Here is an 8,265-nt window from a genome sequence, read left to right as displayed (position 1 = left end):
AGCAAAAAGAACAAAGCTGCAGGCATTACACTACCTGACCTCAAGCAATACTACATGGCTACAGTAACAAAAACAGCATGGTACTGGTAACAAAACAGATATATAGACCAATGGAACAGAACAGAGGCCTCAGAAATAACACCACATATGTACAAACATCTGATCTTTGACAAACTTGACAAAAACAAGCAGTGGGGAAAGGATTTCATATTTAATAACTGATGTTGTGAAAATTGGCTAGCCACAGGCAGAAAACTGAGACTGAACCCCTTCCTTACACCTTATATGAAAATTAACTCAAGATGGATTAAAGATTTAAACACACAACCTAAAACCATAAAAACCCTACGAGAAAACCTAGGCAATACCATTCAGGACGTAAGCATGGGCAAAGACTTCATGACTAAATCACCAAAAGTAATTACAAAAAGCCAAAATTGACAAATGAGATCTAATTAAAGAGCTTCTGCACAGAAAAGGAAACTATCATCAGAGTGAAGAGGCAACCTACAGAATGGGAGAAAATTTTTGCAATGTATCCATCTATCCACACAAAAGGTTAATTTTTGTTAGACACACAGAATCTACAAGAAACTTAAACTAATTTACGAGAAAAAGAAAACCCATCAAAATTTGGGTGAAGGATATGAACAGACAGTTTACAAAAGAAGACATTTATGTGGTCAGCAAACATATGAAAAAAAGCTCATCATCACTGGTAATTAGAGAAATGTAAATCAAAACCACAATGAGATACCATCTCATGCCATTTAGAATGGTGATCATTAATAAGTCAGGAAGCAACAGATGTGGGAGAGGATGTGAATAAATAGAAAACACTTTTACACTGTTGGTAGGAGTGTAAATTAGTTCAACCATTTGGAAGACAGTGTGGCGATTCCTCAAGGATCTAGAACTAGAAATACCATTTGATCCAGCAATCCTATTACTGAGTATATACTCAAAGGATTATAAATCATTCTACTAGAAAGACACATGCACATCTATGTTTATTGCAGCACTATTCACAATAGCAAAGACTTGAAAACAATCCAAATGCCCATCAATGTTAGACTGGATAAAGAAAATGCGACACATACACACCACGGAATACTATGCAGCAATAAAAAAGGATGAGTTCACGTCCTTTCCAGGAACATGGATGAAGCTGGAAACCATCATTCTCAGCAAACTAACACAGGAACAGAAAACCAAATACCACATGTTCTCACTCATAAGTGGAAGTTGAACAATGAGAACATATGGGCACAGGGAGAGGAACATCACACACTGGGGCCTATCAGAGGTTGGGGGGCAAGGGGAGGGATGTCATTAGGAGAAATACCTAATGTAGATGATGAGTTGATGGGGGCAGCAAACCACCATGGCACATGCATACCTATGTAACAAACCTGCACATTCTGCACATGTATCCCAGAACTTAAAGTAAAATAAAAATAAATAAATAAATAAATAAATAAGAAATTGAAAAAAGTCAAGGCAATAAAAACCCCAAAACATAAAAACAAAAAAAAAATCACAAGGAAATTAAAACATACCACCAGAGAAAACCACTTTTACACAAAGGAAGACAGGAAGTAAGGAAGAAAAGAAGACAGGGGTCCCGTCCCGTCCCGTCCGGCCCCGTCCCGCCGCCTGCCAGCCAGCCATGAGCTCCACGCAGTTCAACAAGGGGCCCCTCGTACGGGCTGTCGGCCGAGGTCAGGAACCGGCTCCTGTCCAAATATGACCCTCAGAAGGAGGCAGAGCTCCGCACCTGGATCGAGGGACTCACCGGCCTCTCCATCGGCCCCGACTTCCAAAAGGGCTTGAAGGACGGAACTATCTTACGCACACTCATGAACAAGCTACAGCCGGGCTCCCTCCCCAAGATCAACCGCTCCATGCAGAACTGGCACCAGCTAGAAAACCTGTCCAACTTCATCAAGGCCATGGTCAGCTACGCCATGAACCCCCGTGGACCTGTTTGAGAGTGGGAACGTGACACAGGTGCAGGTATCTCTTCTCGCCCTGGCGGGGAAGGCCAAGACTAAGGGGCTGCAGAGCGGGGTGGACATCGGCGTCAAGTACTCAGAGAAGCAGGAGCGGAATTTCGACGATGCCACCATGAAGGCCGGCCAGTGTGTCATCGGGCTGCAGATGGGCACCAACAAATGCGCCAGACAGTCGGGCATGACCGCGTATGGCACGAGGAGGCATCTCTATGACCCCAAGAACCATATCCTGCCCCCCATGGACCACTCGACCATCAGCCTCCAGATGGGCACAAACAAGTGTGCGAGCCAGGTGGGCATGACGGCTCCCGGGACGCGGCGGCACATCTATGACACCAAGCTGGGAACCGACAAGTGTGACAACTCCTCCATGTCCTTGCAGATGGGCTACACGCAGGGCGCCAACCAGAGCGGCCAGGTCTTCGGCCTGGGCCGACAGATATATGACCCCAAGTATTGCCCGCAAGGCCCAGTGGCCGATGGGGCTCCCTCAGGCGCCGGCGACTGCCCAGACCCGGGGGAGGTCCCTGAATATCCCCCTTACTACCAGGAGGAGGCCAGCTACTGAGGCTCCCAGCACGTTCTCTTCCCACATCGTCTCCCCGTCTGCGTTTCTGGGTTTTTCTGTGTTTTCATCTTTTTTTTCTTAGCCGGTTCAGTGCTGCCAATCAACCAAGGGTCTGTGAGTGGCAGCGTGGGATCAGGCAACAGAGCTTTTTTCCCCTTTGCCTTGGTCCTTCGCAGGGCGGAGCCACCAGGCTGTGGGGGAGGGAGGTCAAGGCCATATCCCCATACGTGTAGGGCGTGTAGGGCGAGGGTCCCTGCTGGCACGTTCAGGCTGTGCTGGGGAGAAGAGACTAACCGGTTCCCAAAGGTTTCTGGTTGCCTCGCCTCTTCCCCCTTTTGTCAGCTGAGCAGTTTGTGGTTTCTCTGCAAGTTTCAGGAAGTATTCACAAAAGAAAAATACATTTTGTTTTTTATTCCTGAGGAATGGGGCAGGGACAGTGGAGAAGGTGCTGGGAAATCAGTCACCTGGGAAAGGGGGCCCTGCCATGATGCTAAATATCTCCGGCTCCCGAGTGACTGGATTTCCCCAGGACCAACAGACCTCAGACCCTCAGACCTGCCCCCGGGGCCAGGTGGGGAAAGTGAAGGCCGTACAGGGAAGTGAAATTCTGAGTTGTTGGGGCTAAGCCTGATCCCCTCTCCATGCTACCCCTCCAACCCACTCTGGCCTCAGTAGGTTTTGTTTTAGTTGTGGCTGTCACCCAGGCTAGAGTGCAGTAGCGCAATCTCAGCTCACTGCACCTCCACCTCCCGGGCTCAAGCGATTCTCCAGCCTCAGCCTCCCGAGTAGCTGGGACTGCAGGTGCTCCACCACACCCGGCTAATTTTTGTATTTTTAGTGGAGACGGGGTTTCTTCATGTTGGCCAGGCTGGTCTCGAATTCCTGGCCTCAGATGTGATCCACCCGCCTCGGCCTCCTCAAGTGCTGAGATTATAGGTGTGAGTCACCATGCCCGGCCCCTCAGTAGGTTTTAAGGAGCCCCCAACCCGCCTCCTTTCTGGGCTCGACAAGCTATACTGCTCCATCTTCCCCTGGCCACACGCCCCGCCAAGTACTGCACAGGGACCCCCACCCAGGGGCCCTGCTCCATGAGATAATGTGAAATACGATTGTGGACCAAACGCAATAAAACCTCTGTTTGTAAGAAGAAAAAAAAAAAAAAAAAAGAAGACAGGATTGATAAAGCAACTAGTAAATAAACAACAAAATGGCAGTATTGAGTTCTTACCTATAAATGCCAACATTGAATGTAAATGGACTAACTTCTGCAATCAAAAGACATAGAGTCCTTGAGTGGTAATAAAACAAGACCCAACTATATGCTCCTACAAGAAACTCGCTTCATCTATAAAAGCATGTAAAGACTGGAAATAAAGGGATGGAAAAAGATAATCCATGCAAAGGCAAGCAAAAAAAGAACAGGAGTAGCTATATTTATATCAGAGAAATAAATTTCAAGATAAAAATGGCAAAAAAAAGAGGCAAAGAATGTGTTGTATAATGATAAAGAGGTCAATTCAGCAAAAGGATATAAAAATTATAAATACATGTACAATCCATACCAGTGGACTGAGATATATAAAGCAAATGTTATTAGAGCTAAAAAGAGAGTGAAACCCTAACAATAATAGCTGGGGATTTTAACACCCCACTTTCAGTATTGGACAGACTATTTAACAGAAAATCAATGAAGAACATCAGACTTTATTGGCACTATAGAACAAATTAATCTAATAGACATTTAAAGAACATCTCATCTTTAAGCCCAACAGACCTGAAAGGTAAAAACAAACTTTTTTAAAGAGAATTTCATCAAACAGCTTCAGAATACACATTTTTCTCAGTACATGGAATATTCTCCAGGAAAGACCATGTGTTAGGCCACAAAACATGTCTCAAAAAAGTAAAAAATCGAATGGTATCAAGTATCTTTTCTGACCACAACGGAAAACTGAAAATCAGTAACAAGAGAAACTTTGGAAACTATACAAACTTGTGGAAAATACATCATATGCACCTATAAAATGACTTGGTCAATTAAAAAATAAGAAAATTTTAAAATTTTGAAATAATGAAAATAGAAACACAACATCCCAAAACCTATGGGATAAAGCAAAAACAGTACTAAGAAAGAAGTTTATAGCAATAGATGCCTCCATCAAAAAAGCTATTAAAAACTTTAAACAACCTAATGATACACCTTAAAAAGGAACTAGAAAAGCAAATGCAAATGAAGCCTAAAATTAGTAGAAATAAAGAAATACTATAGACAAGAGCAGAAATCAATGAGACCAAAAAAAAAAGACCAGTGAAACAACAAAAATGGTTTTTTGAAAAGATAAACAGGTCGCTGGCAAGACGGCCGAATAGGAACAGCTCCAGTCTGTAGGTCCCAGCGAGATCGACACAGAAGACGGGGTGATTTCTGCATCTCCAACTGAGGTACCCAGTTCATCTCACTCAGACTGGTTGAACAATGGGTGCAGGCCACGGAGGGTGAGCTGAAGCAGGGTGGGGCATCACCTCACCCAGGAAGTGCAAGCATTCAGGGCATTGCCCTCCCCTAGCCAAGGGAAGCTATGAGAGACTGCACTGGGATGAATAGTGCACTCCATCCCAGATACTGTGATTTTTCCATGGTCTTCACAACCAGCAGACCAGGAGATTCCCTCCGGTACCTACACCACCAGGACCCTGGGTTTCAAGCATAAAAACTGGGAAGCCATTTGGGCAGACACTGAGCTAGCTACAGGAGCTTTTTTTTTTTTCATACCCCAGTGGCACCTGGAATGCCAGTGAGACAGAACCGTTCACTCCCCTGGAGAGGGGGCTGAAGCCAGGGAGTCAAGTGGTCTGGCTTGGCAGTCCCACACACACGGAGCCCAGGAAGCTAAGATCCACTGACTTGAAATTCCCACTGCCAGCACAGCAGTCTGAGGTCGACCTGGGAATGCTTGAGCTTGGTGGGGACTGGGGCATCTGCCATTGCTGAGGCTTGAGTAGGTGGCTTTACCCTCACAGTGTAAACAAAGTCATGGGGAAGTTCGAACTGGGGGGAGCCCACTCCAGCTCAGCAAGGTCCCTGTGACCAGACTGTCTCTCTAGATTCTTCCTCTCTTGGCAGGGCATCTCTGACAAAAAGGCAGCAGCCCCAGTCAGGGACTTAGAGATAAAACTCCCATCTCCCTGGAACACAGCACTTGGGAGAAGGGGTGACTGTGGGCACAGCTCCAGCAGACTTAAACGTCCCTGCCTGACAGCTCAGAAGAGAGCAGTGGATCTCCCAGCACAGCATTCAAGCTCGGATAAGGGACAGACTGCCTCCTCAAGTAGGTACCTGACTCCTGTGTATCCTGACTGTGAGACATCTCCCAGTAGGGACCAACAGACACCTCATACAGGAGACCTCTGGCTGGCATCTGGTAGGTGGCCCTCTAGGACAAAGCTTCCAGAGGAATAAACAAGCAGCAATCTTTGCTGTTCTGCAGACTCCACTGGTGATACCCAGACAAACAGGGTCTTGAATGAACCGCCAGCAAACTCCAGGGAACCGGCAGCAGAGGAGCCTGACTGTTAGAAGGAAAACTAACAAACAGAAAGCAATACCATCAACATCAACAAAAAGGACAACCATGCAAAAACTCCATCCAAAGGTCACCAGCGGCAAAGACCAAAGGTAGATAAATCCACGAAGATGGGGAGAAACCAGTGCAAAAAGGCTGAAAATTCCAAAAAACAGAATGCCTCTTTTCCTCCAAAGCATCACAACTCCTCACCAGCAAGGGAACAAAACTGGGTGGAGAATGAGTTTGACCAATTGACAAAAGGAGGCTTCAGAAGGTGAGTAATAACAAACGTCTCTGAGCTAAAGGAGCATGTTCTAATCCAATGCAAGGGAGCTAAGAACCTTGAAAAAAGCTTAGATGAGTTACTAATTAGAATAACCAGTTTAGAGAAGAACATAAATGACCCGATGGAGCTGAAAAACATAGCATGAGAACTTCAGGAAGCATACACAAGTATCAATAGCCGAATTGATCAAGTGGAAGAAAAGATATCAGAGATTGAAGATCAACTCAATGAAATAAAGTGAGAAGACAAGATTAGAGGGAAAAAAGAGTGAAAAGAAATGAATAAAGCCTCAAAGAAATAAGGGACTACGTGAAAAGACCAAATAAATCTGTGTTTGACTGGTGTGCATGAAAGTGATGGGGAAAATGGAACCAAGTAGGAAAATACTCTTCAGGATATTATCCAGGAGAACCTCCCCAACCTAACAAGGCAGGCCAATACTCAAATTCAGGAAATATAGACAACATCACAAAGATACTCCTTGCAAAGAGCAATCCCAAGACACAAAATCATCAGACACAAGGTTGAAATGAAGGAAAAAATGTTAAGGGCAGCCAGAGAGAAAGGTCAGGTTACCCACAAAGGGAAGCCCATCAGACTAACAGCAGATCTACCAGCAGAAACCCTACAAGCCAGAAGAGAGTGGGGGCCAATATTCAACATTCTTAAAGAAAATAATTTTCAACCCAGAATTTCATATCCAGCCAAACTAAGCTTCATGAGCAGAGGAGAGCGAAGGAGAAATAAAATCCTTTACAGACAAGCAAATGCTGAGAGATTTTGTTACTACCAGGCCTGCCTTACAAGGGCTCCTGAAGGAAGCACTAAACATGGAAAGGAACAACCGGTACCAACCACTGCAAAAACATGCCAAACTGTAAAGACCACTGATGCTAAGAAGAAACTGCATCAACTAACAAGCAAAATAACCAGCTAACATCACAATGACAGGATCAAATTCACACATGACAATATTAACCTTTTATAAATGGGCTAAATGCCCCAATTAAGAGACACAGACTGGCAAACTGTATAAAGAGTCAAGACCCATCAGTGTGCTGTATTCAGGAGACCCATCTCACGTGCAAAGACACATATAGGCTCAAAATAAAGGGATGGAAGAATATTTACCAAGCAAATGGAAAGAAAGAAAAAAAAAGCAGGGGTTGCAATCCTAGTCTCTCACAAAACAGACTTTAAACCAACAAAGATCAAAAGAGACAAAGAAGGGCATTACATAATGGTAACGGGATCAATGTATCAAGAAGAGCTAATTATCCTAAATATATATGCACCCAATACAGGAGCACCCAGATTCATAAAGCAAGTTCTTAGAGACCTACAAAGAGACTTAGACTCCCACACAATAATATGGGAGACTTTAACACACCATCGTCAATATTAGACAGATCAACAAAACAGAAAATTAACAAGGATATCCAGGACTTGAACTCAGCCCTGGAACAAGTGGAACTAATAGACATCTACAGAACTCTACACCCCAAATCAACAGAATATACATTCTTCTCAGCACCACATCACACTTATTCCAAAACTGACCACATAGTTGGAAGTAAAGCACTCTTCAGCAAATGTAAAAGAACAGAAATTATAACAAACTGTCTCTCAGACCACAGTGCAATCAAACTAGAACTCAGGATTAAGAAACTCACTCAAAACCGCTCAACTACATGGAAACTGAACAACCTGCTCCTGAATGACGACTGGGTACATAACGAAATGAAGGCAGAAATAAAGATGTTCTTTGAAACCAATAAGAACAAAGACACAACATACCAGAAGCTGCAGGAAACATTTAAAGCAGTGTAT

The 8,265-nt window shown here is 44.4% G+C and overlaps 1 pseudogene across 1 annotated transcript; it reads left to right on the top strand.

Annotated features, from left to right (window-relative positions):
• Nucleotides 1–1,654: 1,654 nt before the first annotated feature.
• LOC117068358 lies at nucleotides 1,655–3,749 on the top strand (annotated as a pseudogene). The gene has a single exon (XR_004431088.1). The product of XR_004431088.1 is annotated as a calponin-2-like (transcript).
• Nucleotides 3,750–8,265: the final 4,516 nt, after the last annotated feature.

This window comes from Trachypithecus francoisi, unplaced genomic scaffold (genome assembly GCF_009764315.1).
Source record: "Trachypithecus francoisi isolate TF-2019V2 unplaced genomic scaffold, Tfra_2.0 Lachesis_group21, whole genome shotgun sequence".
Lineage (NCBI taxonomy): Eukaryota > Metazoa > Chordata > Mammalia > Primates > Cercopithecidae > Trachypithecus > Trachypithecus francoisi.
This window is presented reverse-complemented; position numbering and strand designations above follow the sequence as displayed.